The following is a 26,725-nucleotide window of genomic DNA, read 5'->3' as shown; positions in this document are numbered from 1 at the left end:
AAATTAGACTTCCAACGCAGGAAGGTGTTGCAATTGTTTAGTGTGCCGTGCTTCTGATGAAGAAATGCTATCGCACTGGGTGCGTTTGCGCTGACCGCTGACCGTGTTTGCGACACTGCGGGTCCGATACATCACTGATGACAGAGCAGCCATCTCAAATGAGAGCCGCGATACGTTGTCGTTGGAAAACACTACACACAGCTCAGGATCGTCGTCCACCGCGGCGCATCCACGCCTTGCAAGCAGCTACAGTGACCAGCCGATAATTACTTGCTGTGTGCTACATCACCACAATGCAGGCAATGAACCGTTTTCTGGGGCCATCACAGCCCAAGAAGATATGTGCATAAGCCCGTGAAAGTCGACGCTTTCTTCTTTGATAGCTGTGCTCAGTACATCACCAATGACATTGCGTTGTGCATATTTTATTTCGCCGGTCAAGATTGTTAATGCCTCTCAGTTCCGCACCACGTCGCTGTTGCCGAAAAATAAGCTGGGCGTGGCCCAACCGTGGTGGGCGCGCACAAGAGTTACATGCCTTGCGCGGGGCGTGACCTATGGTTTTGATTGACAGGCGAACTCGTGCCAAACTCGTACATCGCGAAACCCCCCTCGAGTTGAACTCGTGAACATGGCGGCGTCAGCAGCAGCCTGTGTCATCGCATCCAGCGGCAGTAAGCGTCAATATGACCGTCTGGACCCGTTCACCTACATGACTGACGTAGAGTTTCGCGTCATTTTTGCCTTTGAAAAACGTCAGTGCACTGGCTGTATGGCGAGTTCGGCGAAGGCAGTCGTCTGCGGAGACAGCGTGGCGGGCAAATTGTGCTTTCAGAGCGCAGAGTGGTGTGACAAGGCTGCGGAAGAAAACTTCGTGCGATCGCTTCAGCTCTCTCCTGTTTCAAGCACTGCTCGTCCACCGCGCCACAGCCCCAGGCCAAGTCCGGCGTCGTCATCGGAGTACCGGGGCACCTGCGAGTCCGGGTTCAGCCCGGACCAACCAACCTGCGCAGGCGAAGTGGTCACATTATATTGCAAGGCACAGAATGGACGCTGGGCTGACTTCCGGTGCCACAGCTGCCGAAATCAGTTTTCGCAGTTACACGGTACCGCTGCACTGCACGGGCATAGAGGCGAAGGAAGTTACTTCGCCAACACGGACTGCCTCGGCCGTCCGAACGACCACCTCTCCAGGTGACAAATGATTTGGCTCACGTTCTGCCTGAGCCAAAGCGTAGACATATGGCTGTTGAAGGAGATGACCAGAGACTTGTTTGCTCTATCGGACCACGCCATCGCCGACGACAGGAACTACACCCGTAAGTTCGCGAGAGACGAGCTGCTGGCGCACCCTCCACTCCGTATCGAGTGCCGAGTGCCTTTTTCGACGAGTGACTTCTTCGCGGCGAGCAAAAGTACAATCGAGGCCGCCTAATTTCGGGCGACAACTTTCCGCTGGGCCGCCGAAATTATGGCGCTGTTCAAGATGGTGCCCATGGGTCTTCGGCATGTTCTGCGCGACCAGAGGGGTGCCGCGACTTTCAAGGTCGACCGACGAAAGGCGGCGATGCTAGGCGCCATTATTGCAGCCAATGTTCAACCGGGGACAATTATTCATAGTGACGAATTGGCCGCATACAAATATATCACAAATTTAGTGGATGCTGACGGGGCTGTTCCTCAATCTGCATTGGGAGATAGTCAACCACAGCGTGAACTTTTCTGACCCCATCGCGGGCGTTCACACGCAAAAACTATAGGAAGTTATTGTCAAAAGGTGAAGCGTCACCTCGTCAGCGATGGGTACAGGGTAACTGCACCGATGCTGGAGTCCCACTTGGGATGGATGTGGTGGCACTCATCGGCCACGTGCGCTGCAAAGACCCTCTCTTGGGTTTGTTAGAAACCATGGATCGCTCGGGCTGCCCAGTATAAAGACTATTTCCTGCGGCTGTTAGAAGCCATCTCTCAGCGCTTTGCAGTATGAAGGTGCATCATAAAGTACAAGAAAAAAAAGTGTAGTTTTCTGACCCTTGTATTAGTGCTTTCCGGCATACCTGAGTGCTTACACGGTAAGCGCGCGGCAAACCACTTCTGCGCTAGCCGACACTCACTTCGTCTCGCAGCCTTACTTTAGCGCGAGTAACGAGCCATCTGTTAAAAGCCCAGTGTGAAAACCAGGCGCACACCAATTTGTGCTCGGAAATGGGAACGCAAGCACGTAGCGAGCCGCACCAATCCAATCCAGAGGAAAGAGAAGAGCAACGAGCGATCTGTTGAAACCCAGTGAGAAAAGGAAGCGCACACCAATGAGTGCTCGGAAATGCTAGCGCAAGTACGTAGCGAGCCGCACCAATCCAAGGCAGAGAAAAAAAAGACGAGGATGAGCGTCCCCTCGTGGTATAACGCGAAACGTATCATACTACAAATTAGTCTAATACACATTCAGTGTACATCTTGTAAACTTTAAAATGCTTATAACCCACAATAATGTGACTAATATCATTCTACTAAATGCATTTATTTTATAACTTGCTTGTGCCTGCAATGCACTCGGTGGAACGACAAACAAGTGAAAGAAGCCACGATCATGCACCGACGCTATGATCGCGTGAACCCCAGTTCGTTGACCGCCCATATGGCAACGCCCAAGGGTTGATAGCCATCCAGAATGAATCTAGATAAACCAATGAAACTGGAGGCGTGCCGACGGACAAACTTTGTCTTGTTACCATTAGTTCTTTCATCTTGGGGCGTCGCCAGAGCTCGTGAAGATCCCGAGTTTCGCCAAACTCGGCGCATCCTGCATAGCACCCCTGGAACTGAACATTGAGGCGAAGGGAAGTAACGGCGAAACTCTTAGAAAGCTCGTGACCAAGGTTACTAACGCCATTTGGCTGATCAGGAGAGACACGAACAAGTATCAGGGAATGAAGGTGGCTAGCATTGTTAGGCTCATTCAATCTTTTGCAATAAGCCACATCAATTGCGTAGCTGCGTACCTTAGCTGATACAACGCAGAAAAGGACAAAATCAATACGCTTATAAGTAAATCTTTTAAGCAGGCCCTATCGGCTTGACCGATAGCATCAGTACACTGAGATTATTGCAGCTGGGAACGTATAACACATTAGAAGAATTGATTGAAGCTCAGCAGATAGCTCAGCTGGAAAGACTCGTCAGCACCAGGACTGGCAGAAGAGAAGTATACTCGATAAACTACGAATAAATCACCATATCCAGCAAAGACCGAAGGTTACGTTGGCGAGAGATCAGGATCAGGATTTATATCCCCAATTTACCCAAGAATGTGCATTCGGAATTCAATCAGGGCAGGAGAGCGAGCAGAGCTAAAGCTCTACTCAAAGCCTATGGCAATAATGAGGAAGCGCTATTCGTGGACGCCGCGGAATATTCAAATCACCAAGCATCCACAGCAGTAGCAATTAATACAAAGCAAGAAATCGTACGCACGTGCTTGATTAAAACCAGTGTTTCTAAGGTTGCGGAGGAGTGCACTGGCTATCGCTTCTCAAAAACAAAGATGCATTATTAGCGACTCTTAATCGGCTATACGAAATTATGCCAGAGGACGGATATCAGTTGGAGCTGCAAGAATTCGTAACAGTAAAACCAAACTCATATCATCTGAGGAATGTTACAACAAGGAAATAATCGGGTTCTCATCCCATACAGAGTGTGAATCCATCACCTCCCCCAACCTTGACAAGTCTGCTCATCGGTTTGCACGAGCACTCAATAACCGGGCCCTTGGGGGAGGGGGGAGGGGGGACTCTCTCCACTAGGCGAGGTGCACGCTCTAGTGGAGCGGGTTTCGATGGGGCCGAGCCAGCACAGTGAAAATAGATAACCGCATGCAGAGGGTGGTGCTGGCTTCTCCGATAGGTCCGCTTCGCCTTACTTAGCTTGCGGTGGCTGGTCGAAGATCGCAGCGGCGTGCAACGGAAGGATAAGAATGCCGCTAAAACGGATCCTCAGCAAGGAAGAGTTGGCAGAGCGATGTCGTATGCATGCCGAAAGGGCTCGATAACGTTTTACTGCCACGCAAAAAGGTTTATCATGGCAAGTAATACATGCTCACCCGCAGGTGCGAGTAGGGTGGGTCTGAGCGATCGGCGGGCAGCCATCTTCTATTCCTTTCGGAACGGGGCAGTCTGTGGCGATTCAGAAAAATTGTCAGTTTTGTTCGTCATAATAATGCATTTTTTCGCGTACACGTCAATTTTACGTGCTGAGTTTTCGCGGTTTTGTGACGTCGCGTGACAGACAGGTGAAGTGGGCGTAGCCAGAAAACATTGGACCAATAGCAGAGGGCTAATGGTGAAAAGGCTACCCTCACCAACCATCAGGAATGATCAGGAATGATCACTTTTCTTTTGTGCAGTTTGATCATGCATAATCAGTGTGTACACGTTTTATCAGATGGGGAGCTATCACAGTTTTCGTGACGTCACGTGACAGACAGGCGAAGTTGAGAGTGGCCCGAAAATCTTTCGACCTGCTTGCAGGATGATTGCAGAATTGTAATAGACAAGTTTGGAATAGCTTTACGTTATAGCGCCCCTGGGAGAGAGCGGAGCCATGCGCAAATAAGGGCGCTGAAAAAAAAACTGCCCCTATTCTCGTGCCAACCCCTCGTGGCATCCCGTCGGGCTGCCACCGAGGTGATTTTTGACAATTTTTGCTCAACCGAATCGCTCAATACACGCACAAACGTTTATAAATCAGTGACGTCACCCTAACGCGCGAGCGCAGTGGTTTGGCGCGAAATGCACCTACTGCTATCCGAATGTCTTGGGGAAACATTTCACCAGATGAAACTACCTTCAGATTAGGGCGCCACTAAAACAATGCGTTTTGCTGATCCCGCCTACAACACGAGCGAAGAAAGAGGCTGCCATTGTGCGCGTCGTCCAAGAGAGCCTCATTGTTTCACATGAGCAAAAGCTGCTGGCGGCGCTGTAAAGGGCCGGGGAGCACCATCGATGCGACCATAGGTTACAATGGACATTGGAGCATCAATCACTTGGCGCTATTCAATAGCGCTTATGCATGCACCTTTTGGTGACGGCTGCTGGCCTAAATGGTTCAGCACACGTCCGGACAAAAGAAGCAGGCCAAGACATGAAGCCCGCCTTTTGCCCACATAATCTTTCAGTTTTGATGGAGATGTTTTGCTCAGAGGTGGTCACGTTCTGGCTTTTTCTTTTTGGCATTGACTACTTTTGTTGCTACAGTGCCGGAGTAACTTACCTCTGACATTTCAAAAGGCACTGTGATACGAACAGCCTTTGATGCAGCAAGAGTAGTCGGACCGCGTTGATCTCTTAAATTCGCACCCATCTGGGCTACAGAGCTCCAGTTTGTATTAACTACACGGAACGTGGCTTTAGCGGGAAAGCATTGGTCACAAAATGATGGTGAAACTTTTTGACGGAGCGCTAAGAAACGAAAGTTGTATACGCTAGTCTCATCAAAAAGGACTCATTCACTCATTCACATGACACCTGGTCCTCAGGTTCTACGTGCTTGAGGTCTGTTTTATTTGTACAAATAGAAAAATATAGCGCAGCTTGTATTGCAAGGTTGTAAAGAATGCCGTGATCAGTGAAAGAAATATTTTGGTGATGCTAGTATTGGTTTCATGATGGAGATTTTAAGGCGACCTGACTGACGGTGTCGCTAGCCATGCATGTCCCACTGAATGTACAAAATAATGCGTGGTAGTGCCAGTTACACAGCCAACTTATGGGATGTGCATTATTGGTGCACTGACGGATGCCCTCTAAACACGCCAAACAATCCGCCTACACGCTGCTCCTCGTCGCCTCCAGCACGGTAGCTCAGCTATTCGTGACACGCAGCACTGCTTGTCTCGACCCAATTCTAGAGACCCGTCGGCGAGCGGCTAACCAGCATTCGTGCCTCCGCGTTCGTGACTGAGACGCACGCTTTCCGGTTCGTGGCTCCTCGCTGACCCCCGCGCCCCAGGGGGAGGTGGTCAGCCAATCGCCGTGATATCTCCAAAACGCTTCGGATGAACCGGCGGCCTTGCCCTCATTCCAGCACCCCGCCGGACGGAGATTACAATGGGCGGTTGACCACCAGGGGTCTCGGTTTGTTTCTCGCAGATGTCCCGCAGGTTTCGCTCTCGTTGCACCGTGGTTTGTACTTTCTTCCAATTCTGCGGGTCAAGGCATCAATCTTTCGTAAAGCGCTGCAGCCCACCTAAGCCATCATTGCATGTGTTGCGATGTCCAAGGCCTTTTTACTGCCTCTTCGTTTGCTTGTTGAGTTTGCATCCACTTCAACAACTCCGAGGCATGGCCAGGCCATGTGACTGAAACGAAAGCGTCCCTCTTTTCATTATTTAGGCAGTCGGTGGTCATACGTCACTGTGGCCATCATCACCCTCGTTGGCGGCCGTGACACGTGTGTCACTGTAGCAGGATATTATCGGTTGTTTGTTTCTTTTGTTATGTTTTGTCTTGAGCTGTCCAATCACACATAATTTCCAGATGCAACACTAAGTATAGATGCTATCAGAAGAGTGTTTTGGGCCAGTTGGTGATGCATTTTTTTAGTGCGGCGAAACGCGAAATACGGGACATAGTGAGGCTAGACAGACGCTGATATCACGGCTCCTTTTGTTTCAACTGAGGATTTTTGGGTAGAGAATGCAAGGCTTTGTTTTTCTAGTTACGGGGACGACGATGAGACACGCGAAGGTCTCGAAATTCCATCCCATGCGATCGCCGCTTGCGCAGCACTCAACCTGTTTTTTCTACGAGAATAACTTCCGTGGTGACCACTGCAGCTGCCTTGTAAGCCAAGTTCTGCAAGCCCTAAGGAGACTTGCAGCCACCTCGATAGTTTGATAATCTGATGATTCGATGTAGTCGAAAATCGCAAGCCGCGGCAAGGAATTCTTCTCGAAAGACTCGTTCAGCCAGTGGCAGGAAGCCCATCGAGCAGTGCTGTTCAACAGCAGTCCGAAAACGGGACGCTCTTCTGCCCAAATTGCCGCCCTGTCAAGATGGCTCTTCCTGGGTCACGAAGCTCGCCGGCACGTTTCTTTGCTGCCTGTGGCCTCTGACACTTTTTTTTCTTGCTCATTTTTTATGCCACATGTTCCTGCTTTTTCTGTTCCGTTTTCTCCTTTTACAGGCCTATAAGCCCTTTATAGCTATTGCGCCTGTCTGTATTTTTGGCGCTTCCCGTTTCTCTTGATCTCGGCTTTCTTCCCGCCGAATCGTCGCCTGCTGTGAGCGGCGCTTGATTAAGGCACTGTTCTACGTCGAAAACGCTCTCGCAGCGCCTTGTGGAGGCAATTCGTTGTTGTCGCTCCCTCTGGCTTTCCACGAAGGATTTGCGTTAAATGTCAAGACGATAAATTTTAATTATTAGGTTTTTCCGTGCCGATATATTTATGAGGCACGCCGTAGTGGGGCACTGCGGGTTACCACCTAGGGTCACCCAATGCATGGTACACGGGTGTTTTCGCCCCCATCTAAATGCGGCGGTCGCGGCCAGGATTCGAGCCCGCACCCTCGGATTAGCAACACCAAAGCCACTACGCCACCACGGCGGGTACCGAGACGATAAATGCTGTCGCAATAAAATATTTCGGGCCATGTAAATTAAAAGCCAGATATCATAAAACGATTAGTAACTACACAGCACGTCGCTTTTGAATTAGCAAATGCAAATTTATCTTCAAGCACAAGGGATGTTCTCAGCTCAGTACCGGCGGATTAGCGTAGACCTCATCTCAGCTTTGACCTCAAGCCGGAGGTTGAGGTTCACTGCGCATGCACCATTTGCAGCCGTGGAGCTGAAAACAATCAACAGTGAGAAATTGAAAATCTTAGATGGAGATCATCAACCTCACCATCTCATGACCTACCGGCTATTTGAGGGGTTATTGTTTCCAACTGCTCCAAAGGTATGATTAGGAAAAAGAATGCGGTGGTTATTTCTGCCCAAGTTTAATAGCCAGGGGCTAACACAAGAAACGAAAACGTTTGTGATATTCGCAATCGTGCTCCTCAACTAGTAAAACTTACCAATTCTGTTTTTACGCATTAACTTGGCGCTCAGTCAGAAATTACAAGGTGGAAGCGCAGCATCGCTTGAGGCAATGTCGCCTTAGTACTAATCTAGAGACCAGCACTGGTATCGGAATATCTTCATTCGGTAGGGAGCAATTTGATGCAGGTCAATGATGTGTTGCCTATGTTTACAGTTATTCGAGAAAGCTGACATTTTGTGCCATCGAGATTGTGCTTTTTGCCACTTGACTATCTGGCAATTAATGATATGGTGGACTCTTTCTAGACTTTAGCACAGAAAAGTGCTCCTTCGAGGGCGAAGCTTAACAGCGTGCGCGGCACAAGGACGTCCATTGAATCGTCTCTTTAATGCGCACGCAGCGACGTTGTAGGCGTATGCATACATCATGTTGCTGCTTCCCTTTCATCTATCGTGGCGACTGTCATTTTATCGTCTTCAAAAGGGTCAACATTTCTCTAGACATCTAGCGGAATAGCGAGTTAAATGTTTTTAGCCTATTCAGTACACTTCTGTGAAGAAACGTTAAGTGAATATAAAGCTGTCTTTGTCAAAAATGTTTCATGTTTGAACCCACTATTCTACTAAAACGAAAACTAAGCAGGCGAGCTACTGTCCAACGAGCCACTTTGTGATTGACCCATCCTTAACGCCGCGTGAGCGCTTATGCAGACAAGTTGACAACCCACGAATATGGAAAAAGCGGCCTCACGAAGCAGCCCATCTGCGGCACCGACATGTCGTACCTCTGAAACCGCAAGCAAAATCGTGCATACCGAACAAAAGCTGTTGGTGGAATGCAGGTCCTATACCGAAGCGAGAAACTTTCACAGCTTCATTTCGCTTCTCAGCCGTGAAGCAACTGACCTCGTCATAGGATAAGTGCGAGAAGGCGTTGTCAATGGGAGCAACCATAGCGTGTGCAAACGTGAGACGCGTCAGGTCGCAAACGTTCAAGCAGCAACCCATTTTATTTTTCCTTTTTTATTAAATGTATTTAAGGAGAAGTTGTGGCGCCGGCTCTTCTCTTACATGACAGTTGTCGTCGGAAGTTGTCAACAGTCACAAAACTGGACTAATGCAGTACTAAGTCTTAGTACTGCAATATAAATAAATGTTCACGCAGCAGAAGAGTTCACATAGCATTAACACTCACAAAACCGAAGTGTTCACACGCAACACATGAGTTGACACAGCATAAATGTTCATAAAACCAAGATGTTCACAAAAGCAAGATGTTCACACAGAAATGTTGGGCACTTGCGAATTAGGTTCCTCTTGAATGCCGCACTCTAAATACAACAGTCTTGTACGCAGACACAAATGCTACATGAATACGAACGAAGACACAATAAACATGTAATCAAGAGTGCCTGTTAATAATAACAATGCGAGCAATAACTATTATCTGACGTAGTATTTCTGTGATATTTTTGATTCTTACAAAAATTGTACTAAGGCGCACGCTGCGATGTTTTGAGGTTTACTGTTGGTCATGGACCCGAAATGTCTCCTAAGGATAGTGGCCATCTATCGAAACCATGTAGTTTTTTCGAAAGCTTCTTAGAGGGAGCATCATGGTCTTTACAGTGTAGAAGAAGATGTTCAGCGACCCATTTCAAGCCCATCAGAAGCTATTCATTGCGAACCATCACATGAGTCACTATAAGCGAGCCAGCTAATTGTGACAACGCATACAGTATGCAGAAAACAATACCCTGCCCCATTTTCAGCCTAAAATAAAATCACATGAGATCCCCGCTAATAGATATGGCAATCGGGCGTAAATGCTCAAATGACGAAAGCATGGAGGAGGCAGAAAAAATTTCCTTGCCTGCGTCGTTTTTTATATCTGTAGTTTCTTCGCCAATTAGACACTGTACGTGTCATATTGCGGTTACACATACAGCTCATTTACACAGCTGATTACATAGCTTTGTGTGTACCTGCAGCTGGTAAAACCAGATACACAGCTAAAATAAACACCAACTTCCTTTTCCGTATACCATTGAAGGTATATCGCTCGCCTAGTGACGTCATTGCTGGATGCATTTTTATAGTGACCTTTCCACACGCACTAAAGGAACACTTCTCTCTGCGATTCTTTAATGCCCATCTAACAGATATTACGTATATAGCTGATAAGATTTGCGTTTTGCAAAATCGTATCAACATAAAGTATTGTCTTTTGATTTTCGCGGTAATTTCTTCCTTCACACCAGGAGCTCGCCTTTGTCCCTTGGCGATTGTACCGAAAATAACCTGGCCCATTTTTCCCCTCCACCAACACGCACAATCACCCATTCTCTAACTTGGTATTTATTTCCTCAGCAGGTCAGAGAAGTGTAATTCAGAGACAGCCTATGAGCTCCGAAACCAAACTGAGCCCCACAACTCCTCACAACTTTAGATGCAACGTCTCATTTTCACCGCACTGTGAGTTTTGCGTTTAGTTGTTAGCGGCCCGCACGATTGTGCATGTGATTTTATGCTTTGTGCGTGGGTGCTCCGGATACCAAAGGCCCCAAGTAAACTTTACTGCAAGCTATTTCGGCGCAGGCTTCTCGAGTCAAAACAGCACACTATACGTAAAGCTTGAACACGTAGAAAAAATAGAGCGAGTAAATTTGTCCGAACTCAGAAGTACTGATGTTGAAAGCTGCGCAGATCTGGGGAATTACCGCTCGTGACACTTCTCTATTCACTGTTTCCCTTAAGAATTCCGTGTTTGCATCGTGGAAGCTTTTCATACTTTTTCGAGCATTTTCTCAACTGCTGCCTTCTCACTTGTAGTGGTCCAGAAATCATGCTTTTGCATTGAGACCGTTACACACCTCACTTCAGTTTGAGCAAACCGAAGTTTCAACAAAGCGCCCTCAAAACAAACAAAGAAAAAATAAATGAAAAAAAAAATGGCGCGTGAGCGCTGCGCAACAAAGTATCACGTAGGTAGGAGAACACATCGTTCTCCTGTCGCGGTCGCCATTTCTCTACGCTTGCCACCTAATATGATACAAAACAGATGTTTTGCTAGAAAACATGTCATATGTCATTGTATTTTTTTCGATAGAACCCTTGCATTTGCATTGATTGCCGATAAATATATTCTCAATCAACGTTTCATGAAGTTTAGGGGATATTTTTTGCAACGCATAAAATAGTGCTTGTTAAGGGGAAAAGATTCGTCAGCTCTTCCACTCCGTGAAGATGATTAACGAGCGCAGCTGAAACGTGTGGCCCCGGTGTTTATCACTGGGTTTCTCCCAAGCATTCATTAAAGTATTTCGCAATTATTAGGCTGCACACACGTTCGGCTGCGACGGAGAGAATGACATCACTGACGGTATGCCCGCAGTCCACCGTTGTCGCTTGAGTTCGATGTCTAGAGTTTGCTCGGTGACGTGGTTGGGCCAGCATTCACCCGCCATTGCCGTTTGCGATTCTTCGAAATTAAATTGCTCCAAATTAAATCTGTCTGTTATGGTAAGACAATGAATGGCTCATACCCCCGTAAACGCGGCCTCGCCATTACGACGACCAGAAGAGAAGTGAAATTGTACGCTGGAATGATGAGCGCAACGCAGCCAGCTGTGGAAGAAGACGACGAACGACTGGCACGAGCGCGTGCCGAGCACGAGCGCGAGAGCAACCCGAGGGGCGCCAACGAGCCAGCTGCGGAAGAAGACGACGACGCTCGAGCCATAGCTGGTGTATGATAGTTTTCTATACACAGACAATTTCGCCTAGCCATATACGATGTCGCCTATAGATATATGAAGCTTCGCTTGAAAAAGCATGATCCATTCCACTCTGTGAAGGTGGGTGACCGGCGAAGCTGTTTAGCGCACGACACAGATTTTAACAAAGGTACGAACATATTTATTGTCCTTATCCTGATGGTAGGTACGCACACACATTCGCGTATCACTCTGTTATTAAATGTGTCCGTCACGTAAGACAATGAGTGGCTCATACCCCTGGTAAACACGGCCTCCCCATTATGACAATAGAAGAGAAGTGAAATTCTACGCTGGAATGATGAGCGGCCACGGAGCCAGCTGTGGAAGGAGACGACGACGAACGCGTGCGCACGAGCGCCAGTGGCGTGGTTGTGCCGAGGGGCACCAGTTCGCGGGTTGTTTGCGGACGACGAACTCGTGGGTTGTTCGCGGACGACGGCCATATGTGTTAAATTCGTAATTGTCCGACATCTCCCCGTGCAAAACTAAAACCGGCATCTACAGTTGACACCGACGCATGCTGTGCTAATCATGTAGACTCTACGGTATTCTCAGGCATCCACGTGCAGTGCGACTGGGTGTCCTGCATCTCATTCAAGCTCTGGTTCATTCCTGCATGGCCATATTCGACAGATTCAGACAGTGAATTAATTCCCCTGCTCGTCTGTGGGATTGGTTACTGCTGTTCTTTTCATGTTTCTACCTTTGTGTCCCTATTTATGGCCGTTTCGTATTAACATTTTTTAGCGATGCAGTTTTTAACGATAAAAGCCCGTGTTGCAGAAAATCTGGCGTCGGCGGCGCCGCCGGCGTCCGCGGCCGAGAAAATCATCCCGAACCACCCCGACCCCGCAGGCACTCCGCGTAAAAGTAAAATGCGTGAGAAAAATTGTAAAGTACGACTTGACCACAACCTACAGACATGATAGCGTCAGATTGTAATTTGAATATACGAGAATACATAATTCTGTTACGTGGAAACTCAAACACAAAACACCTTTTCCAATATTTCTTCCATTCACACAGCGGCGCTGCCTCGGTCGGCTCCTCGAAGAAATACCATCCCGATGGCGCTCCTCTCCTTGGCGCGCGGAGGCGAAGGTGGAGAAAGAAAGCTACAGTTGACAGGCCGCCAGTGAGCTTTCAAAGTTCCACTGTTAAAGGCGAAGCCTAAGTGTGCTCAATTTTATGGGATTGTACGTTGTGCGACTTGTTGGATGAGTATTATATATCTGGTTTCGGTTGTCGTAGTGAGCGAGATTGAGCTGCGTATTACTTTATTCTTCAGGGAAGGGTAGCCTTGTCTCGCAGTGTGTTTGGCACGTCCGACAAAGGTGCCTCCTTTCTTCTTCTCACCTGTGCAAAGTTATTCGACGAAATGCACAAAGTGCGGGCCGCGAAAGTAGGGCGCGTGGGCTGTGCATTAGGGTTAACACAAATGCTTCACTTAGCTATAGGTGTGCTTCCCTGTTCGTAGTGGCCAAACGTACTGGGCGCAAATCTCTCTGTCTAGCTGCCCGAGTTTCGTGACCTAATTTCTGGACTCTTCTTGTCGAACACGTAAGCGTTATTGCCGAGCAACCGTCAAATTTTCGCCACAACTTGTAAACCTTATAACTCCTTATGAGCACAGGTTTGGACATTGATGGGCCTTCTATGCTCGGTTCGACAAGTGTATTCTGCCGAGATATGAACGATGAGCGAAAGGTTACATTCAGCTCCATGCCTGCCGAGACTGCTTTGTGTGCAGGCGGCACACGCACCATCAAGTGATTTCCTTTTTTTTCCCTCTACACGACGATACCAGATATACCTTTATGAAGCTAAGAAATAAGAGCTTGCTTAAAAAATATTTAAAAATCGCACTGGCGAGAATAAGGGGTGTGGTTGGAAAGGTATGAGCGATAATTATGTTACGTGTGTCGTTACATTGCATCAAGTTTTAACGAGTGGACCCTCGTATAATGACCGAAATAACCCTTTAATTAACAGCAGCGCAACAAAATTGTTGACCTAACAAAAGCATATTCAAAAACTAGACAATCCAAATATTAGTCTGTGCCTTTCAATATACCATTCGTTCTGTACCTGCACAACTGTGGTGTTTAATAAAATGCCCACCGTGAGCAGCAGTAGATGTATTGGTCACAAAACCAGAAGGCTTCGTCGTTATCTTCTTAGTGCACGTGGGGGTCATATTCTCGCCAATGCGATTTTTTTGCTTTTTTAAGCAAGCTCTCATTTCTTAGCTTCAAAAAGGTACGTCTCAAGAACACGCATGAAACTTGCCAAAGCAAGTGCCAGAAATCAGTTTTGGGCCATACATTTTGCATATTTAAAACAGCGCTAGAAACACGGACAAGAAGGAACACAGGACGTCCTGTGTTCTTTCTTGCCCGTGTTTTTTGGCGCTGTTTAAATATGTATGATCAGTACCAACTAGATCCTACCCAAACCCTGCTGCGCCATACATTTACCTGTCACCACCTGGTCAACAATAATTGTGACCTACTGTATCTCGCTTAGTTTTTAGAGAAACCGTTTAATGTTTCAAGGGTATGTCTTTGAGCAAGTAAAGAACAACTCAAGCAACATAACCCTTCTAGGTCACGTCTTTCTTGTTTGGCCACTTGAAGGGTTAAAGACGTTTCACGTACAAATAATAGCACTCGAGAATGAAAGGCGCCTGATGGCCATTCGGACGGTGCCTACGTCGCGCAACCCGCAGGGCTATACCGTGAAACGCGCGTCATCGAATTATATAAGATGTTGACCTGCAGTTCGGAAAAAGTGCGATAGGGCGGCCATTGCTCCACTCGCGGTATTGTCCGAGGGGGCACACGCGTCGGGACAGACGTCACGTATTTGTTGCTCACAAAACCACCAGGGCCGCATCTTATTAGGTGAGCTCTTGTGCACCGTACTCAGTGTACTTCAGGCAATTCGAGAAGGGACCAGTGGCTGTAAATATTACTCTAAAGAAATGATTTCTTAAGGTACCGTTTTTTGGGGGTGTAGATTGACACAACGCTAAGACAGTGTGTGTGGCTAGCGGCAACTTGCATTTCGAAAATCTTAGAGCGGTGGTATTTTGCACCGCATGAAAATCAGGGTCCGCCGCGGTTGGTCGCTGCTGAGGTAGCGAGTTGGTTTCGCGGCAGCCCTGGCTTTGGAGCGCACAACCGCCCGTGTATTTCTTATCAGGGGCATGATAAGGAACACTAGGTGATCAAAATCAATATGGAGTCCTCCAATGCGCCTGCCCTCATAAGCTGCTGGATTATGTTGAGATGTGTAAGGCTATCATGAGCAGAGCAAATAGCACTCGATGGCAGTCCCCGATGGCTGAGCATGCAGGATGGCGGTGCTTGTTCCATGCACTTGCTGCCGTCTTCACTGCGACCCGCGAATCATTTGCCACGTCGGTCCTGTACGCTTCAGATGGGACGCATAAGTTAGGTCATAAGATCTTGTCATCTGATAAATGACAAAGCGATACTCGTGAATAAACTAGAGAAAAATGTGGACAGCCATTGCACCTTAGTATCGCAGGAAATAGATAAGGAGCGAAGAAACCGACTGTCATGAGCTTAGAAAAATACACTACGCTTTATGCAAAGTGTGAGCTAAACAAAATGAAATGACAAAGTGGAGAAACTGTATCCATGTAACCCACAGATGCACTCCTGCCCACCCCCGCACCCCTTCTTATGGCGTCCTAAATAGGACAAGTCCAGGCGGAACATTGGCTTGATAGTTTCTGCATATAAGACCAAAACACTTTCAGGGCCCAAGCAAATTCACTTTTCTAGCAGTGAAGTGCTTTACTTGTCTGCAAGAAAATGTTTACGTGTAACAAGAGTGCAAAAATCTAAATGAACTAAGGTGTTAAAGAAACGCGAAACCTAGCTACTGCGAAAGGATGGCATAAAATCTTACAGCAGATAATATGTAGAGAAGTGTCCAAAAACAACGTATCCGGCTTTGGCCAACAGTGGTACTTTTATTTTTACCAGCTCGATTCAAACTGACTGGCGCAGATGCTGACTGACGCATTTTATAAATGCAAGTTCACTAGTGTTCTGATCGCCTTCTTATTTAGTGCAGTAGCGTTAGGTACTAAATGCGCACGGCTTGAATGAGAATAGGGTGACCTCGCTAGGGATTTATGTTGTCGCAGCTGAATATTTACGCATCATCAGGGCTGCCCAAAGTATTGTCTGCCGGATCACAGCAGAATTTTGTAGACCACCCCGCTGTTGTATTAAGTGTACCTAGCGACACCGTTCACATAGCACATTCCGAAACCGCGACTACAATACTAGGTTGATGCCGTTTAACGTCTCAAAGTAACAGAGTGGCTATTTAATCAATCAATGAATCAATCAATCTTTATTTTACGAATACAAAAATACATTGATAAAGTTACAGGAGGAGGTCCCGAGCACAAGGCTGCGTGGGGACCTCCATCAGGAAATTATATAAACAATAAATGTGGAGTACAAGAGCAGTACATTATAAAATACAGATGTCAAAATATTAGAAGAAAAACACAGTGTACACATCAATCATTTGCCATATAAAGCACAAATACATGATAAAAATATTAAGTAGTAGGTATTGATAAGAAATGTCGGCAACTGCTTTTTGAAAATTACTAATGAGGGGAAATGTGTAATGTGTGATGGGAGGCTATTCCATAATGATAACGCTTTAAATGAGCAGTATGCCTTCCCATATTGAAGGCCACGCGAAATTCCAGTCAGAAGCAAATTTGCTTGGCTACGATTACCGAATCAAATATTCGATGAAATGAAATTTTTATAGACTTACTACAGTTTTGATTAAGGGCTTTATAAATGTGGACACTGGCCGGTGCAGACAAGCCTAGTGTCCATTATCTCGCCATAAGTGACCACGACGCTTACTACGTTGACGCTGCTCGCAGCTACTGCAGTGGTCGTGGGTCCAATAAGCCCCGAAGGAGTGCAGTCTGCTAAACGCGCAGATATTACGGAAGCCATTCGGCTGCATACACTTGAGACTGACATTTTCAAAATACGTTCGGATAGCCAGCGTTACGTGCATTTACAAGAAATGCATTCTCGGTGTGCGTCCGCACTACACCGACCGCACAAACTCCCTACTTTCTTCCCGGCAAGTGGGTCAGCGGGTGGCAATATCATGGTCGCCATCCCGAAAGATGGAGCAAGCCTATGAAGTAGCTCGAGAGATGTCAGAGGTGAACATAGAAAAGCAAAAAAAGATACCGCAATCCGCTCAACTTAAACGAGACTCAGCTTGCCCCTCGCAAACACGCTCTGTAGAGAATAGGGTGTACTAATCTATACACTCCCCAACAATGCTATCCAACACAACATTGAGAGCATACCGGGCAGTTCGGCATGCCAACCATGCCGCAAAGTTCTAAAAGCACTGCACACTAATTGGAAACGCCCCAGAGCCCTTTACGCATTTCAACTCGTTCAAATATCCCCACTTGCCTCTGTAAACCTGGGAATGGATTCAGGACATCGATGAACGAAGAGTCGTTTAGAAACAATTTCTGCGTGCATCCGCAACTAGGCGCACCCAAAGTGTGGTACAGAACGTTTCTGCGTTCCGCCCCCAACGATGTGCGGAAACCACGTCGTGCTTTGAATCGCTGCGTATCTTGTCCGCTGTCGAAACAGCTGCCTTGTTTATGAGCAGGGATGTACGCTTTCCCTTGGGCGGCACCATGTTGTTCTCGGGCCTTCATTGTCTTCAGTAGTAGACTACCATTTGCCACAAGGAATTACACGGAAAGAACAAACAAACATTGCGGCATCGAGTTGATTGCTGATTTATGTAGGAAACGCTTTAACACAGTAATTCAATGTGCTGACCACATAAAGAGATCCAAATTAAAGCACAAGAGAGAACGAACAAGTTGTCCCCGTTTATGCGCCGTCCTTGGGAGTAGGTGGTGAGAAGTGTTGGATGATTGACCTATTTAGATGTCATTTGGATGTGCCCGGACTCCAAAAGAAGCCGGTGGTTGTTTTGTCTCTCCAAGACGACGCCGGGGATAATGTTCTGGTCAAAAGCGTTCTACCACGGCCCTGCGTATGTCCTTATTCTGTTGAATACTGTCAGGAATTTCTTAGTATCACCAATATACGGCGCGGGGCATTCGGTTCAAGTTATCTTGTGCACAACGGCCTTCGTTCAATGCGAACGCATTATATGTCCATGAGGCAGAAAATCAGCGGGATTAGCGACGGTACCGAAAATGGCTGATGGCGCAAAGAGTAAAAACAAGTCACAAAATGCTGGGATTGACGCTAGATGTGTCATGGAGGTTCCTGGAAACAAAGTAAATTAATGCCTTTGAAAAGAAAATTTGACCCACCGCGGTGGCTCAGCTAAGGCGTCGCGCTTCTGAGCACAAGGTCACTGAGCACAATCCATCTTACTCATTAAAGTGGAATAAAGTGTATTCACGTGAATTAAGGTGGAAAAATTTAGGTATTGGACTTACCGTAGGACTTGGAGGAACTGAGTGATGAGATCTATGGAAAAAAGTAACTCAAGTTTGCTTAGATCAGTCACATGTGTGCCATGGTGATATAATTAAGCAATCACAATGTAGTTTCTTAATCGTTGCGGTCTGGTGGTTATCACTAAAGGTTACTGGTTCAGGTTCAGGTAACCGCAGTAAAGGAATCGTAGGTCATAATAATAATGCCCTAAAATCACCACCACACTTACAATGCACTACAGATAGGACGAGGTCGGTCATTTATTTTTCCCCTCGAGGGGAAATGCATTACAGAAGCGAGTAGGTGAAATAATACGAATAGCAAACAGAACAAAATACAGTAATAATGATAATAAAAAATTCAAGTCAGTATACAATGTTGGCGAGAGAATCGCGAAAGATTTGATTATCTGAAATATATCCATCTCCTGGCGTTCCTACATGCTTCGTATATTCTTAATAACATATAAAAGTGGTTAGTAAATGATCCTTCACAACCTTTTGCTAACTTGTTTGAAAGAGTGGATGCCAGCAAAATCCCAATTATGCTTTGCCGCCAACAGTCAGTGTGTCTGTGCTGCCCGTCTGAGCGCCGACTGGACGTAGTCACGAATCCGGGTCGACATGCATGCTCGAGGTGTCCACTCGGCGAACACCGATTTGAGCCGAGAAGTGGGCTGCGCCCATTGTGCGGTCGCCGAGTTCACGGGGGTTGGCTATGAATAGCACCACGTCCTGGTTCCGTAAGAAGGCGCGCGTGCTCGCATCACGCTGCAAATACAACGCGCCATTCTTTCAAGATGTGCTTTCAATGACATTATGACTTCCCCGATCAAGTTACAGGAAAAATAGGTACTAGAGCTAGCCATAACTCTACACTGTCGTATCCAAATATTTAGGGAAAAAAAGCAGTCAATGGGATGTTTTGCAGCGGCGTATCTAATTCTATATTGATACCCACAAGTTTGCTGTAACAAATGTTTCAATTCTCTCGTGCCTTGTGTGTCTTTCTCATCGTTTCTTGCCTCAAATGCACGTCCGTTGACCAATGATGTTCCTTTATATTTTCTTTCATACTTAGCATTGTGTCAAGCAAAACGTTATGCTTAGCCAGTCTACAGACAGAAAAGCACATATATATGTGTTAGGAAGAGTACTTGCCCAACTTTTATAAAATGGCTGAATCATCATCATCACCAGCCTATTTTGATGTTCACTACAGGACGAAGGCCTCTCCCTGCAATCTCCCATTACCCCTGTCTTGCGCTAGCTGATTCCAATTTCCACCTGCAAATTTCCTCATTTCATTACACCACCTAGTTTTCTGGCATCCTCGACTGCGCTCCTTCTCTCTTGGGACCCATTCGGAATATGCTCGTGGTAAACTGAAATCGATAAATTAACGCTGGGTCTTCATAGCGTCCAGAGCAGGCCAACATGTTGAGGCATGATAGCTGGGTCATGTTTTGCAGCTCGTTCACACTGCGTTCTAAAGGCAATCTCATAATTCCTTTCATACTGCGGGGATTTTGAGATCGAGGATTGCTTAAGTGAATAAAACGTGATTTCCTAAAGCGTTGACAATGTGAAGGACTCAGACTATAGTCTGAGATTACCAGAAACTAGGGTCATTTATACGTGAACCCAGTTTCTGGTAATAATTGCTTTTTGACAGGTGACACGTGTTCTCCGTTGTTACTTTCCGGAGCTTCTAGCACCAGAGCCTTCGTCAGAGGGATATAAGAGCATGTCGATCTCTTTTATAGGTAAATGTGAAACACCGACCGTATTCTTGCGTTATCCGGCCGTTATCCGACTTAAAGCAGATCGAAGTGTTGTTCTATTTCTTTTTATCTCAGCATTCTCACTCGGTGACCTCTTTCAGCGACATCCACAGACGGCCTTGTAGACGAGCATCCGCCGCGGCTGTGGGAGGCAAGTGCTGCCGCCGGGTACCTACCGGTAAAATAGGTACAAGCGTGCTCCCGGCCTGGTGCTCGGCCATTATGGGACCTCAACGCTTGCAAAGGGTTGTTTGACCTCAACCCGAAGGCGTCCCACCTCAATAGGTGCTTGGGGCGCCACATGGAAATGGCCGCCATGGGAGCGCCACAGACATCACTTTTTTTCCGTGCTCACGTTGGTTTCGACAGGAATTCAGGGCGCAGGCTCCTTTCCCAAGCGTATCACCCCTGAAGGAAGCCGAACGCCAGGCCGGGGTACGCTTGTACCCTTTTGAACCAGTGGGTGCCCGGCGTCGGTGGGAATCGAACCCACAGCCTCCCGCAGCCGAGCGACATGTTTCGGCCACCATAACCATACTCGAATTTTTGCTTTGCAACGTGTTCATGCTCCTCTCTATCGATCATTCAAGATTAGACCACTGCTTTACGATTCAGACATATCATTACAGAGAGAATAGTGTTTGTTTCTCTTCTTCCAAGTATTCAGGAAGGGAATTCATTAGGTATTCATTGCCGCAAAAACGCTGATATGTTTGATTGGTTGCTTCTTTGAATGAACGAAAACATGCAACACTGGGAGGTGGGGGGGATAATGGGGCTTCAGCCCCTCCCCCCCCCGAAATTTTTTCTTGCTGTCATGCACCGCCGACCGAAACAACCACCGCCGCAGGGAATCGTCGTGGATTTAGTCTACACTGTGTTTTTCACGCTCCAAAACACATTTTGGCGTCAACATTGCGAACTCGGGCTGGATTTCGTGGGCAACGCCCATGCACCTGGAATCACATAACGCAAGGATCCCCATCCAAGCACAAAGTTTCAATGGTTTTTCGATAGCTTACGGGCTCGTCGCGGCATCACGCAGCGGCCGCGGAATCTAAGGAGCGCATGGATTTTAATTCCAAAACGTTATGGGCATAAAGTTCTCATAAACTTTTGACGCGAAAGGTGCACTGACATTTCCCAAGGCGTGCTTTAGATTTTCAATTCTGGAGCTTTATGTGTTTAATGTTCTTATAAACTTGGGCCAACATGCGCGTCCTCGTGTCCAAGCCGTTCCAGAAATAGAAGCACGCGCTCGCAATCTTCCACACACAAGAAAATACTAAATTTCACCGTGACTGTCAGCTGGCAGATGATAATTTTCTCGAAACATTTTCAGGAAGCGCGCCCAATGTGATCGATCAGTTGGACCCGGGCAGGCAAAGTAAAATAAGAGAAAACAAAAGAAAGTTAACGCCCTTTATTGGGACAGTTCTTTCTTGCGGGCGGCAAGGTCTGGCTCTCCGTGGCTATAAGGACAGAGGTCCTATGGATTTAAGCAAAGCCCCTACTGAAAATACTGGTATTTTCGGAACGCTTCTTCGCATGGGAGCTGATTGTGGAGATACCTATCGGAAGAACCATTTGGAAAGTTGCCCCAGTAATTCCTCGTATTTAATCCCAGATGTACGAAACAAAATTATAGAAATTTGTGGTGAAATTGGCCAAGAATGCCTAGATGCCAAAGTAAACGCTGCAGGCTGATTTTCCATACTTGCTGACGAAACGACGGATATTTCTGGAATAGAACAGCTTACTGTTTGTGCAAGGTACCTAAACAAGGATGCCAACGACATCGATAACGTGTTTTTAGGTTTCAGCACAAGAATAGATGCCCTCTCTCATTGCGACTGCAAGTTATATCTAAATGTGTACAAACTACTGCAGATTCTCGTCACCCTTCCAGTGACCACAGCCAGCGCAGAGAGATTTTCAAACATGATATTACTAAAAAACTACTTGTGCACTACAATGTCTGAGGAACGCATATGGTTATGCTGGCGCTTCTATACGCCCACAGAGACGTCGGCATCAACGTGTCCGAAGTTATTGACCACTTCGATAAACTTCCCCGCCGAGTGAAGTTTGTCCTTTAGATAGCGAAGCAGCAAAAATCAATTCATATAAAATTTGTGTTCCTTCACGTCCATAAGCTCGTAATTATGAAAACGTCTGACTGTTCATTAGCTTTTAAAACCGCAGAAAATTTTGTCGTTTATTGTAACAGTAAGCATCATGATCAAGATTATCATGCGAATTCGAAAATTATGAGGACATCCATAACCAATTTTGTCTGACCTTGCTCATTAACAGCCCGGCCCTCGCGGCGTTTCCCAAGAACACGCTAGAATTTTGGGTAGTTCAACTTGCCGCATCATCTGTGGCTTTCGTTTGTCCTTTTCCTTTCATTGTTAGCTACCTGCTTTCACTGTTTTTTTTTTTTTTTTTTTTTTTGCAGCGAAGCAATACCCTTCTTTAATTTTGGGTGCAGAATAATTGTTGCCGCTGTGCAGGCAGTTAAAATACGCATTTTCGTGTTGTTTTCTGCATTCTTTCTCTTTTATTCTCCCCATATGGTGCTATCGCGACCGCAGCATGACCCAAATGCATATCACGATTTCTGCGATCATAGTTTTGTTCTTGCATACATCGTCTGTCTTTATATGCGTGAAGTTTACTATCTGTGACAGCGCAACATGTTTATTTGTCTTGTTTGACGCATTATATACAGTGACGTTTGCTTAGATACATAGATTTATTGGAGACTGATGCATATACTTAAATATCTTGTTGCAGAGGTTTCGTGCATACAAGCAGTGAACTTTGTTTCCATGGACACTTTCTTCGCCCTTTATGTTTGCATTCGTATATTCCCTTTTATCTTCGCATTTCTAATGTATATTTTGCTGAAGTCCTGCTTTTTAGATGTACTCACTGTTGCGACTATAATTTCGGTGCAAAATACGACCGGTAACAGCTACTTCTGCGCAATCCATTGCAACGAAGGACAGAGTCATTGAGGTTTTTCCCTAGACGTTGCATATGTACAAAAATGTAAACAAGGTTTTTGAATGACAAAGATTCATCAAAATATTTGTCCTCAACTTGTTCCTTTTATGGCCTTTACGTTTTTCATATCAGCTGCATGCACTGCCTTGCTGGTTTCGAGCTGGTATAGTTCTATAGTTCGCATATCTTTTTTTACTTAATAAATAGACAAAAAACACAGAAGCATTGGTATCTTGCAGTTATTTCTGCCACAATTTTCGGGACATACGAATATATTCTTTTATGAAAAAAATACATATTTTACTTGTCATGACAGTTCATAGCGTTCAATAATTTGTGTGTAGCATCTAATATATAATGGCATTTGCAATGGCAATGCAGTTATTATTCATGTATTTGATCCCTCGACACATTCTTTAAGGAGGAGGCTGTGCTGCAACGTTAGCCCCCCCCCCCCCCCCTCCCTTAACAAAATTTCTGGCTACGCCGCTGCCGGCCAGGTATTCTAGTGCTAAAAGCGCTTTTCGGGCTACGCTACAAAGGGCTGAATTGAACATTATTTTGCAGAACGATGTTGAGCTCCTCAAGTTAGAGACTTCGCTGTGCTCACTTAGGTTCACCGGCAGTGCGGGTGCCACTGACGTCATTTTATAAGTTCTTTTTATGAATGTGCCGTCGCGAAAGTGGCACTTCTGCAAGAGATTTGGTAATAAGGGAAATATACATGCACGCAATTTATCAAAACTATACATTTCCCAGCAAGACAGAATGAGAAAATTATGTGCACTTCACGACCGAATAGTCACTGTGTCCACAGAAGTTGCACTTTTCAATGCAATCTGTTGCCGCTCCTTGCTGCGGCCAAAGTAGTGTTTGGCGCATTGCATGCATTCATGGAGAAACAAGCCTCATTTGTACACTGGCCGTTCACAGTTACTTTCCCATCAAATTTCTAGGACCCTTAATGACCCTAAATGACGCATCTTCAAAGTATATGGGAACACACGTTTCTCGGACGTATAAGCAGGGCACTATGCAAGCAAAGTTGTAAAATATATGATAATTTCATTTCTTTTCGGGTTCCAAATGACTTGTGGCGATAGCTTAGTGGCTATGGTTTGGTGCTGTTCAGTTCGAGGTCGTGGGTTGTATCCCGGCACGGCGGCCGCATTTCGATGGCTTTAAAAGCTCGTGTTCTGAGGTTTAGGCACGTGGTAAACAACACGAGGCGGTCAAAATTATTCTGGACTATGGCATGCTTTTATGTACTCTTGGCAAATAGCCCCCCCCCCCCCCATTTAATTTTTCGGACTCCAAATGTGGGACCTTACAATAGTGAGGCTCTCATAACGTCATCACACGTTATAGTGCTGCCATGCGCGCGCCACCATGCTCCATGATTTATTGCTTCCTGTGTTTCGTGCTACATATAGTTCAAGGGACCCTGAAACGATTTTTACGATTTTGTACAAACGTACTGAATCGTTAGCGTAGGTCCTTCTGATCATTTATTGACGAATCTAAGCGCTCCACGTAAAGCGTGTCATTAATTATAAGGTTTTATAAAGGAACATCGCTACCAATCGCGGCACGCCAATCGGCTGAGTTTTGTGACCAAGTGACGCGATTTGACCATAACACGGCGGCCGCATTTCAATGGCTTTAAAAGCAAAAGCGCTCTTGTTCTCAGGTTTAGGCATGGGTGACCATGACTGGGCCAGCTATTCGATTGGCTGCCCAGGGCGCGTCATCCATAATTTTCCAACATTATGGTGAACAATGTTGTTCGTAATAGTTCAGATGTTAGTTAATTTGTTTCTATAAAAAGAAAGTAACAGAAAGAGAATGCACAAGGACATGCAGTACTACACTAAAAGCACTTCAGGCCTGCGGCTAGTGTCGTCTGTTTGTGTTTAAAACGTGCTCCGTGTTGACGAGAGCTGCGCGGCCAGTGTTGGCCTTGTTCTTTCTTTTCGCGAGCACCATGGTTCGCCCTTGTTGCGTTGTGGGCTGCAAACGTAGCGATCGGCGACATGTCAAGCTGCGACATCGTGGCCCGCTGCAAGGCAGCAGACGAGCGAAGTGGCTGCAGCGCATCGGACTGTCGGTATCCAAACGGCGCCATGCATCTACGCGTCTGCGGCCGTCACTTCACGCCGAAGGATTACTACCACAATAGAGTTTAGCGTGTCCGGTATTCAGGTAAACGCAAGCGCAAGTGTACTGGCCGTTTTACCACGTTTTATCTGATGAACGGAGGTGCAAACGTGAACTGCTTGCACGGTGCCAGCCACCTGGCGGCACAAAGCTCAACCAAACACACAGCTAATATAGCAGTAACCAAGTTTTTCTACTTCGCTGCTGGCTCAAATTTTCGGCACGGGTGTAATCTTAAACACGTTGTATTTTTATGTGTTTAAAATTGTTTACACTTGTGTACAGGAATATTAGCTCTATATTTGGCTGGTGAAGCTCTGCCCCACCAGATGACTGGACCATGCAATGCCGATCAGGCCGCTCACGTGCGTCTACGAAGCTCCTTCATCACAGCCGTATGGAGGGGCTTTAGTTTACGCCTGTGCCTATCCGTCAAAACAACCAGCTCGCCTGTGGTTACCGGAATACCGGACACGATCGGCGCTGCGATAGAACGCTCGCAACGCACGCTGCTTGATCGCTCTCGCTGGGGATCGACGGCCGGGCGGCTAGCGGAGAGGTTGGAGAACCTTCGCGTGCTGGCTCCAAGACAACCAGAAGTAGACACGTCACAACATGACGTAGAGCCAGTGAAGGCGGAGCTCAGCCCGATCACTCGGCGAACGAGTTGAGGAGGAAATGCATGGCTAGGGAGGAGGGTAACTTGTAATCGTCCGTAGCTCTTAATATGAGACGTTTCACTTAAATTGTGACGCGAAATGCTTTACTGTACTGTACCTACGCGTCTACAAAATTTGTCCGAACCGTTTCAGGGACCCTTTAAGAAACAATGTTATGTGTGGAAATAAAGGAAAAAAGTAGCATTCAAGGCGCATGCACGTTTCCTGCTACAATTGCAATAAAATTAGTGTGATGAATTTCAATTAAGCGCATGCCAACATGCGCAACAAAGGAGGTAGCAATGCGTTGCACCTAGTCAGCATCAGCAGCGGCTTGTTTCACACGACGCCAATTTCTCCAAGATTACTGAAATGAACATAGGTGGTCGTGTGGTTAAGAATCTAGTGCTTGCAGAAAGATCCATTAATTTCTCATAAACGTGTACAGCCAACACATCCAGTACAGCCAACCGAACTCCTGCTTGACGAAGCAAACGAAGAACATCTTTGTCGGACCAATCGACGATCAAAAAATAGCTCGAACTTTTTGCGCGCTAAAGTAGTGCGCGGACATCAACGGCATTGATGTTTTTCCAATGAAACATGCAATCCGTATTACAGCTCCTGTGCTCTCTCACATTTATAATTTGTTTTTATCGACAGGCTGTCTCCCGAAGCAGATGCAAACGTCTTGTTGCCCACAGTGCTGTATAAAAAAGGGAGACAATAACAAACTCCCGACCTATTCTAGATTACCAA

Source organism: Dermacentor silvarum, chromosome 8 (genome assembly GCF_013339745.2).
Source record: "Dermacentor silvarum isolate Dsil-2018 chromosome 8, BIME_Dsil_1.4, whole genome shotgun sequence".
Lineage (NCBI taxonomy): Eukaryota > Metazoa > Arthropoda > Arachnida > Ixodida > Ixodidae > Dermacentor > Dermacentor silvarum.
Note: the sequence above shows the minus strand (reverse complement) of the source record.